Raw genomic sequence first — 10667 nt, 5'->3', positions numbered from 1 at the left:
TTATCCTGTTCTACAGGGTCGCAGGCAAGCTGGAGCCTATCCCAGCTGACTACAGGCGAAAGGCGGGGTACACCCTGGACAAGTCGCCAGGTCATCACAGGGCTGACACATCGACACAGACAACCATTCACACTCACATTCACACCTACGGTCAATTTAGAGTCACCAGTTAACCTAACCTGCATGTCTTTGGACTGTGGGGGAAACCGGAGCACCCGGAGGAAACCCACGCGGACACGGGGAGAACATGCAAACTCCACACAGAAAGGCCCTCGCCAGCTACGGGGCTCGAACCCGGACCTTCTTGCTGTGAGGCGACAGCGCTAACCACTACACCACTGTGCCACCGCACAGGATAAGTGGCTACAGATAATGGATGGATCTGAACCTCAATTTATTTTATATGGATGGATTTGGATGCTATTTGGGTTTCATACTATTTTCTGCCAAAGGAAAAATGTGCGTCCATATCCGTAACCCCAAATTAAATTTTCATATAAATTGAGTCTTGTTTTCAATTGTTCATTTCTGAACTTGAGCTTTTTTCAGTCTTCTCATTAAAACGATCCCCTTCATAAGGATTTCATCGTAGCAAATATGTGTATGCTGTATTTAGCAAGGATTTTATTTTGTTTTTAAGAAAAAATGTAATGAATTTGAGGTGTTTAGGAGGAACAGTCAAGAATATTCACTTTCAAAGCCGTTTTTGAGTCGAGTAATGGATTTATTGCTGTATATTTAAGCATTTCTCCTTCAAACCACAACCACTTGACTGAATTTCATATTATGAGCTCCACCACAGTCTCTGATCTTGACAATGATGAATTTGCTAATAAGGCTGCGAGAAAGACCAGAAATGGAGCGGGTGGAGAGATGACAGGAAACAAGTGACCAGAGAGAGAGAGAGAGAAAGTAGGAGGTGGCGGTGATGATGGTGGTGGTGGTGTGTGGTTTAAAGTCTGATGCCTCGGGGGAACAGATTGGAACATGTGTATGGGGGGGGATCAGTGGATTAAGTTCATGATTGCTTGCGTCTCTGTGTGTGTGTGTGTGTGTGTGTGTGTGTGTGTGTGTGTGTGTGTGTGTGATCCTGACAGGTGGTTTTGTTGCTCATCTGGACTTCATGTTCCAATTTATCTGAAGCTTCTTCACATGGACCCTCTCGAACTCCAGCTCCTCATCACATCAGGTATGATCTCTTCATCTTTTCGGCTCTCTTACACTTTGTAAAGGATTTTCTGGAAAGAGCTTTATATGTTGTATTATATGTACTAAATATCACTCTAGTTTACTGTTGCTACTGATAACGAGTCATGTTTTTGTCGTGTTATTGCTTCTTTCTCGGTGTACGGGAAAAGAAAAAATGTGAGTACAGGTACAGAAAACAATGTAGCACAGGATATACTGTATACAAATTTTCTTATGGCTTTTACTATGTAGAGGGTTAAATATGAAAGATTTATTTAAATTATGTTCGGGTTAAATTTATATTTTAAATGCAAAGAAGTGGCTTTTTACTTTGTTTGATTATTACTAGGTTAAGAGGTTAAGTCTTTAAGTCTTGTGTGTGGGTGTGGGTGTGTGGGAAACAGAGCTAAGTAATGAAATGTGCAGAGTCAGGGTAACAGGATTGAGCCACAAAAGCAGTTTAAATCTGTTGTTTGATATCTCTCAAGTGAATTCTCCTGGCATTAGCATCCATGTGTGTGCGTCTGAGGCACACCATGAAGTGTACGAAGTTGGATTGGTTACAAAAATTCACAATAGTTTACTGTGTTTGTATGATGATGCACCATAATTATTGGCGCCCTTCAATAAGGAGCCTCAAACCTGTGGGGATAGTGTATTGTATTATTTTAACAATATATTTCCAAAACAATTTCTGGAGCTCCTGAAGTGCATGTTCCCACTGTGTTTGTGTGCATTTCCTCCTGGATCCTCCCAGTTTCCTCCCATCTCCCAGAAACATGCTCTACCAGATGACTGACTATGGTAAACTGCCCCAAGATATGTGTGTGTGTAATCCTCTGATGGAAATTCAGGATGTATGAGTCCAGATCCATCATAGCTCTGACCAGAGTAAAGTACTTACTGGAGATAAATGACTAGATAAGTTGTTCTCTGGAGGAATGCAGTTGTTTTCTACAAAAATAAGCAATGCTGTAGAGGGAATAGGAGCACTGAGTAGTCACTTCATCTAAAGACCAACATGGACAACATTTACACCTCGCCTCTTCATGTGTCTCAAACGTGTTCACAGTGTTACCAAATCTATCAAAAGCAACATGTCACTTCAAAAACTTCAAAAATATCAAACCTTAAAAACTCCGTTTCCACCAAATCAGTTCCAGGGCTGGTTCGGGGCCAGTGCTGGTGCTGGTTCACAACTCGTTCAGCTTGCGAACCAGCTGAGAACCAGTTTGCTTTTCCATAGCTCGGGGTGCTAAGGGGAGCCACGTCATTACGTCACTGTATATGTCAGTTACGTCGCTGCGTTTGCATAAACCTTGGCGCAAACATCGAAGCAACAACAACACGGAGAAGAAGAAGCAGCAACAACAACAACAATAATGGATGACTGCTGCTTTACTGCATCCATGATATCTTGTCGCTTATTTAAAAATGGCGCTGTGACAGTTCGTGTAAGTGGGTGGAGCACAGAAGGACGGCAGGACAGAACTGAGTTCACAAAACTCTTTTATTTCCACTTTTCAGTGCAAATCTTTCTCTCTCAGCCACACACGCATGCACCCACATTCCAGTCGTCTGGTTCGGGAGAGAGCTCCCTCTGCTCTCGCTCTCTCTCCTTAAATAGGGCGCGGTCACTGGGAAGACACAAACACATTAATTAACGACAGGTGTAGTGATGCTGCCACTTACCTTCCCTGACTCCGCCCTCCTGTCACAGACCGATGCTTGACCACGTTCCCGCTGCCACATACCCCCACCGCCCGACTCAGGCCGGGCGGCCGTCCGGCCTGCAGCCGACTCCCCCCCCTTGATGGGAGAGGAAGTCCACCACGACCATCTGCGCCCCCGGCCTGTGGATCACCTTGAAGTTAAAGGGTTGAAGTGCCAGATACCAACAGGTGATCCGCGCGTTGGCATCCTTCATGCAATGGAGCCACTGGAGGGGTGCATGGTCCGAACAGAGGGTGAAAGGGCATCCCAGCAGGTAGTACCGGAGGGCGAGGACCGCCCATTTGATCGCCAGGCACTCCTTCTCGATGGTGCTGTAGCGCCCCTCACGCACCAACAGCTTACGACTAATGTACAAGACTGGGCGATCCTCCCCCTCCACTTGCTGGGACAAAACAGCCCCCAGCCCTCTGTCCGACGCATCCATCTGCAACATAAAGGGGAGAGAAAAGTCAGGAGAGTGTAAAAGTGGCCCCCCACACAGTGCAGCCTTTACCTTAGAGAAAGCCCGCTGGCATTGCTTCGTCCACTGGACCGGATCTGGTGCCCCCTTTTTAGTGAGATCGGTCAGGGGGCTGGTGACGTCTGAATAATTAGGTATAAACCTACGATAGTAGCCAGCCAGCCCCAGGAACTGTCTCACCCCCTTTTTGGTCTTGGGCCTCGGGCAGGCCGCAATTGCTGCTGTCTTGTTAATTTGGGGATGCACCTGCCCATTGCCCAAGTGGAAGCCCAGATACCGTACTTCCACCCGCCCAATTGCACACTTCTTTGGGTTGGCTGTGAGACCCGCTCGCTTCAGCGACTTAAGGATGGCCCTCAGGTGTTGTAAGTGCCGTTGCCAGTCATTACTATAAATAATGATATCGTCAAGGTATGCGGCCGCATAGGTGGCGTGGGGGCGGAGGACCCTGTCCATCAGCCGCTGAAACGTAGCGGGCGCCCCAAACAGCCCAAAAGGAAGTGTGACGAATTGGTGTAAGCCGAACGGTGTGGAAAAGGCCGTCTTTTCCTGGGATAATGGAGTCAAGGGGATCTGCCAATAACCCTTTGTTAAATCCAGTGTCGAGTAAAAACGAGCCATGCCTAGCCGATCGAGCAACTCATCAATACGAGGCATTGGGTACGCATCGAATTTAGACACCGCGTTGACTTTTCTATAGTCGACACAGAACCAGACCGACTCGTTGGCCTTGGGTACCAAGACCACCGGTCTGCTCCAGTCACTGTGGGACTCCTCGACGATGCCCATTTCGAGCATGGCCTCGAGTTCTTCCCGAACCACTTTTTTCTTGTGCTCGGGTAACCTGTAAGGGTGGCTACGCACTACCACCCCTGGGGGCGTCTCGATGTGGTGCTCTATGAGGTTGGTGCTGCCGGGCAGGGGTGAGAACACGTCCGAAAACTCGGTCTGCAACTGGGCAACCTCCTCGAGTTGGGTCAGGGAGAGGTGGTCTCCACAGGGGACTGGAGAGGTACGCGATGCCAGTGTTCCCTTTTGCACCTCTGGCCCCAGCTCCGCCTTCTCCGGAACCACCAACACCAACGCCACGGGGACCTCCTCGTTCCAGAGTTTGAGCAGGTTGAGGTGGTAAATCTGTAGCGCCCCACCCCATCCGTTCACCTTACCTCATAGTCAACGTCCCCGACTCGCCGTGTGACCTCAAAGGGTCCTTGCCACTTGGCGACTAATTTGGAGCTCGATGTGGGCAACAGTACGAGTACTTTCTCTCCTGGTGTGAACTCCCTAAGGCGCGTACCCTTGTCATACAAGCGGGTCTGTTGTTCTTGGGCCTGCCGCAAATTCTCCTGAGTTAGGTGCATGAGTGTGTGGAGTTTTGCGCACAGGTCCATAACGTATTGGATTTCGTTTTTACTTGGTGAAGGTCCCTCCTCCCAATTTTCCCGCAGCACATCTAGGATGCCGCGCGGCTTACACCCGTATAACAATTCAAATGGGGAGAACCCCATGGAGGCTTGGGGGACCTCTCACACTGCAAAGAGCAAGGGTTCGAGCCATCTATCCCAATTACGTGCGTCCTCACTTACGAATTTTTTAATTATGTTCTTGAGGGTGCGATTGAACCGTTCAACTAAACCGTCCGTTTGTGGGTGATACACGCTGGTGCAGATCGGCTTAATACCCAACAACCCATACAGTTCATTCAGTGTACGTGACATAAACGAGGTGCCTTGGTCAGTCAGAATCTCTTTTGGGATTCCAACTCGGGAGATAACGCGGAAGAGTGCCTCCGCAATACTGCGTGCTGAGATATTGCGAAGAGGCACTGCTTCCGAGTATCGCGTTGCGTAGTCCACTAGAACTAATATAAAGCAGTACCCTCGTGTTGACCGATCTAATGGCCCAACGAGATCCATCCCAATTCTTTCGAATGGGGTCTCGATTAACGGTAGAGGGCGCAAAGGCGCTTTTGGAATGGCCGCTGGATTTACTAACTGGCATTCGCGGCATGCCGTACACCACCTACGGACATCGCCGCGAATCCCTGGCCAATAGAACTGGGCCATTATTCGGGCTAGTGTTTTATCCTGCCCTAAGTGTCCAGCCATGGGATTAAAGTGAGCCACCTGGAATACCAATTCCCGGCGGCTCTTCGGAATTAAAAGCTGCATGACTCGCTCTTTAGTTTGAGTGTCCTGCGTCACTTGGTATAATCTATCCTTCATAATCGCGAAGTAGGGGAAGGACGGGGTGGCGATCGGCGGGAGCATTTGACCATCGATTACTCTCACTTGGTCAAACGCATGCCGCAGAGTCTCGTCTCATGACTGCTCTAACAGGAAATCCGTGAGGGATTCCCCGAGAGAGGGAGGAGGAGCCGGCGGCTCCTCACTCTGATGCGGAGATGACGTAGATGGCTCTGTGACAGCTGCTCCCGCCAATGTGACACCGGGACCTCCGCCTGTTAAATGACAGGACCCACTCTTCACTAAATGTGTCATTAAATCCCAAAATCCCGGCCAATCAGTCCCCAAAATTAGAGAGTGGGTAAGGCGAGGATTAACCGCCGCCTTCACTACAAATTTTTCCCCTCGAAAAAAAATGTGGACCGACACTAAAGGGTAGTGGTGAACATCCCCATGCACACACAACACCTTCACCAATTGTGCTCCCCCCAATGCCTCGTCCTGCACCAGGCTTTGGTGGACTGAGGTCTGATTACAGCCAGAATCCACTGATATGTATCCCCTTGGATACTCACCGGTATGCGATATGCTCCGGCCCAATCGAGGGCGGCTCCCGGCGCGTCGGGGATCCGAACCACCACACCCACCTCCATTACCGAGCACTGCTGTTGGAGGTGGCCCGGCTCCCCACTGCGCCAGCGAACCGGCCCGGGCTTCCTCTCTGCACTAGTGCTCTGGGGCTCACTCACCTGAGGGGGAGAGAGACGGACACAGAAAGGAGACACGGGAGGGCACCGTGGGTGCGGCGGGCCGGCTGAGGTGGCGCCGGTCCCCGCCTCCACGGTGGGGGAATAGGGTGAGGAGGAGACACAGGAGGAGGGGGGAGAGAGAGGAGAGAAGTGAAGAGGTCGTCTGCTGTCCTGCCGTCGGGACAGCCACCAGATGGTCCTCCGCCAGCTCGATTGCCTGATCCAGCGACGCCGGGCGGTGGCACTGGACCCACTCTGCGGTTCCCGCTGGTAAACGTGTGACAAACTGCTCCAGTAATACCTGGTCGATGAGTCCCTCAGCGTCACAGCTGTTGGCCCTCAACCACCCCCAGCAGGCGTCCCAGAGTTGCTGGCCAAACGCGAACGGCCGGCCGACTTCCTCCAAGCGCAGAGCGCGGAAACGCTAACGCTGTTGCTCCGGGGTGTGTCCCACCCGCTGGAGGACGGCCCGGCGAAGGTCCGCGTAGGCCAGCCTGTGGTCGGCAGGGAGCTGTAGCGCAGCCAGCTGCACCTCTCCCGTTAGCAGGAGGAGGAGACGCGCCGCGCGTTGTTCCACCGGCCACCTCGAGGTCTCCACTCCCTGCTCAAAGAGCGTGAGGAATGCCTCGGGGTCATCCTGCAGGCCCATCTTCGTGAGGGTGAGGGGGGAAGGGCCCGCGGCGGTGGAGATGGTGGACCCCGCCGACGCGAGGAGGTGCCGGAACGCCCGACAATCTTCCTGTTGTGCCAGCACCAGGGCCTCGAAGCGTTGTTCTTGCTCCTTTCGGAGGGCGAGCAGCGCCTGGTGCTGGGTCTGTTGGGCCGTGGTGAGGGCATGGATCAGGTCGGCGAAGGTGGAGGACTCCATGGAACTGTTCTCTTCTGTGCTCATCCCAGGTTTCAGCACCACTGTGACAGTTCGTGTAAGTGGGTGGAGCACAGAAGGACGGCAGGACAGAACTGAGTTCACAAAACTCTTTTATTTCCACTTTTCAGTGCAAATCTTTCTCTCAGCCACACACGCACGCACCCACATTCCACTCGTCTGGTTCGGGAGAGAGCTCCCTCTGCTCTCGCTCTCTCTCCTTAAATAGGGCGCGGTCACTGGGAAGACACAAACACATTAATTAACGACAGGTGTAGTGATGCTGCCACTTACCTTCCCTGACTCCGCCCTCCTGTCACAGACCGATGCTTGACCACGCCCCTGCTTCCACAGACGCCCTCTCACGGTCTTGCTATTGTTGTTGGTCTTAACAACTCCGCCCCCCCGCTGACGTAAGCAGTTCTTTCCTCTGGCCCAGCAGAGAGTTGGTGCTACCCTGGAACCGTTTTTTCTGGCCCAGAGCCAGTTCTTTCTCAGTGGAAATAGAAAACCCGGTTCCAAACTAAGCACTGGCCCCGAACCAGCCCTGGAACTGATTTGGTGGAAAAGGGGTAAAAGACATACACTGTCAGAAATAGGGCTATGGTAGGAGTCAATTTCTGCACCCGATGGTACAATCTACACTAATGTACTCCATCCATCCATTATCTGTAGCCACTTATCCTGTCCTACAGGGTCGCAGGCAAGCTGGAGCCTATCCCAGCTGACTACGGGCAAAAGGCGGGGTACACCCTGGACAAGTCGTCAGGTCATCACAGGGCTGACACATAGACACAGACAACCATTCACACTCACATTCACACCTATGGTCAATTTAGAGTCACCAGTTAACCTAACCTGCATGTCTTTGGACTGTGGGGGAAACCGGAGCACCCGGAGGAAACCCACGCAGACACGGGGAGAACATGCAACTCCACACAGAAAGGCCCTCGCCGGCCACAGGGATCGAACCCGGACCTTCTTGCTGTGAGACGACAGTGCTAACCACTACACCACCGTGCCGCCCCACTAATGTACTCTTTAGGGCTTATTATTATTGGACCTCAAGGTAACTATGTGCTCCTTTTTAGGGCCAAAAAGGTACATATATGTTCCCAAGCAGGATGTAAAGGTGAAAAGCCAGTGTACCCTTTAAAGGTACAGTAATGTACTTTATTTTCTGAGAGTGTAAGTGAATATAATAGCCCCCAAGCAATTTTGCCATGCTCTGTCATGGAAGACTATGAAATTGGTGATTTAAAGAGGTGGATCACATGTCGAAGGTTTACAGCAGGAAAATCGGAATCCAAATCAAGCTTGGTGAGAAGGTAAAAGTCTAGACCGAGTCTACCATACTGTACAACAACATCATCATCAAATCTCAGAATGTCTTTTTTCTGCCAAACTTGAGCCGAGTCGAAGCATGCTCGAGTTTGCAGTGATCGCTTGGTGAAAGGTTTGTATCTCCCTCTCAGCTATGTTCTTAGTGTTTACCAAGTACTTTTCTTGCTATGTGTCATTATTTTACGGTACTTTTTATAGTCACGAAGCGCTAAAGTCCCCAGCTGTTTCTTTGTTTACTCCTCACTCCTCACAAAGTCCATATGCATGAAGGTCGCGACAAAATTCTTCCCCAGCCATACAGTTACAATGCGCTGTGATCACTTCTCCGTCCTGTTTAACTAAGATCCAGGTCTTTAAAGGGGTTTCTGATGATCTTTGTGAATGATTTAGCTGAGAGATAAGAGCCAACACAAGTGAGAATCAAGCCAACTGTTGTTTGTTTACACTTCAACTTGCAGTGCTTCATTATAAAGACGCAAATGAAAAGCTTAAAAAAAACATACTTACACGGGCAAAAACAATACAGGATTCATTCGGCAGCGACTTGATAGCGAGGTCCTTTACCCAGCCACATACAATAAAATTGTAAGCCTCCATACTCTTCCATGCTTTCATCTGTTTTGCGGTGTAGAAGGACGTCTGCAACACCAGATAGTTCGAGATGTCGGGGAACTCGACCGAAGGGTAGTTTTCGAGATCGTATGACAAATCCTTCTTTCCCAGTCTGTAGGGGTCGATTCCATTGCACATAGCAATCTTCTGAATATATCTAAAGCGAGAAGTGGCTTCTAGATTACGAGCATACTCTGATAAGTTATCGCTAGTTGTTTGCACTATGGCGGCCATTTAGACCACCAGCTATTTCACTTCCGGTAAAACCACTAAGAAAAGTCATGTGACTTAAACCCAGTAATACTTGGAACTCCCCACTACTCAGACAGAACTGAAGAAGCTTTTCGGATGAGAGGTGAAACATCTTCAAGGGTTTCAAGCAAGTCCAGTTGCCTTCTTTAGCACCTACAGTTTACGATGACCTGGATGACTGAGAACCTTTACAGGCATTTGTGATATATGTTATTACCTCTGCCAGCTTTGTTGGAAGAGTTTTTATGTTTTCTCCTCCGTTTGTTTGTCTTTTCCCAATGTAACTCAAAGTAGCAAATGGATTTTGATGAAATTTTGAGGAGAAATGAGCCATAGGCCAAGGAACAATTGATTAGATTTTGATTCAAATCCAGATATGTATGTGGATCCAGGATTTTTTGTCTGTTCCCAACGTAACTCAAAAAGTAATGAACGGATTTGGATGAAATTTGGTGGACAGCTTTAGGTTCAAGTGATTTTGATTTTGATATTGATAATATGTGGCTTGGCAGAGGTATGCACTCTACCGAATGCCCTTAGTTGTATTACTGTTTTGGCTTGGTGGTAATTATTTCATTAATCCATGACACTACTGTGATTTACAGTGGTATTTTATGGGAAGCGTTTTATTCTCTTGTGGTACTTACACTATTGCTCATGGTTTTCCTCTTTATTTAACATTCTTAGGTTAACTGTTGCATCATTAAAATCAAAATCATAGTAACTACATTACGGTATGTAACCATGATTTGTAAACTGGGAGTTCATTTGCTCTGTGGCATACATGTCAACCTTTGGTCAATCAAACCTGTATAACCAACCTCCAAAATCCGTATTTCCCTTATAAAATCCTTATAAGATGCAAATTAAAATAATTTACCTAAAATTTGAATAATTAACAATGATATATCCAAGTTACTTTTTATTCAATATTAATAACAATAAACCTTCAGAATGAATACAAAGCTCCAATGTTTGACAAAAACACAAAGTGTCACTCTAATGTTCTGAATTGTACTCCATGACAGCTTTTTTAGCACTCTGCACCAATACCTCACTAGGCTGCATGTCACAGCAAGTGTCTGTGTTGATCTTGCCGGAGTGCCCATTCATAATATTTTCAGTCGCTAGTGAAAGTCGCTCAGGTGGAAATATGCGTTTCAAACAAAATGTTACTTCCCGGTTGGCGGGATTCTCGCAATGCGGTCTGCGCATGATCAGAAGTGGAATGAAGTCTCGCTACCACAAGATAACGCGTCACTCTTTACTGGCTGTCT

General features: G+C 48.8%; 1 protein-coding gene across 1 annotated transcript in view; it reads left to right on the top strand.

The window, feature by feature from the left end:
- The first annotated feature begins 1078 nt into the window (after nucleotides 1-1078).
- agtr1b (angiotensin II receptor, type 1b) overlaps nucleotides 1079-10667 on the top strand; it is a 30311-nt gene continuing 20722 nt past the window's right edge. Inside the window, exon 1 of the mRNA XM_060920730.1 lies at nucleotides 1079-1189. The gene's annotated coding sequence lies outside the window, so the exon portion shown is untranslated. The remainder of the gene's footprint in view (nucleotides 1190-10667) is intronic.

Source organism: Neoarius graeffei, chromosome 5 (assembly GCF_027579695.1).
Source record: "Neoarius graeffei isolate fNeoGra1 chromosome 5, fNeoGra1.pri, whole genome shotgun sequence".
In the NCBI taxonomy this organism is placed as follows: Eukaryota; Metazoa; Chordata; class Actinopteri; order Siluriformes; family Ariidae; genus Neoarius; species Neoarius graeffei.
This window is presented reverse-complemented; position numbering and strand designations above follow the sequence as displayed.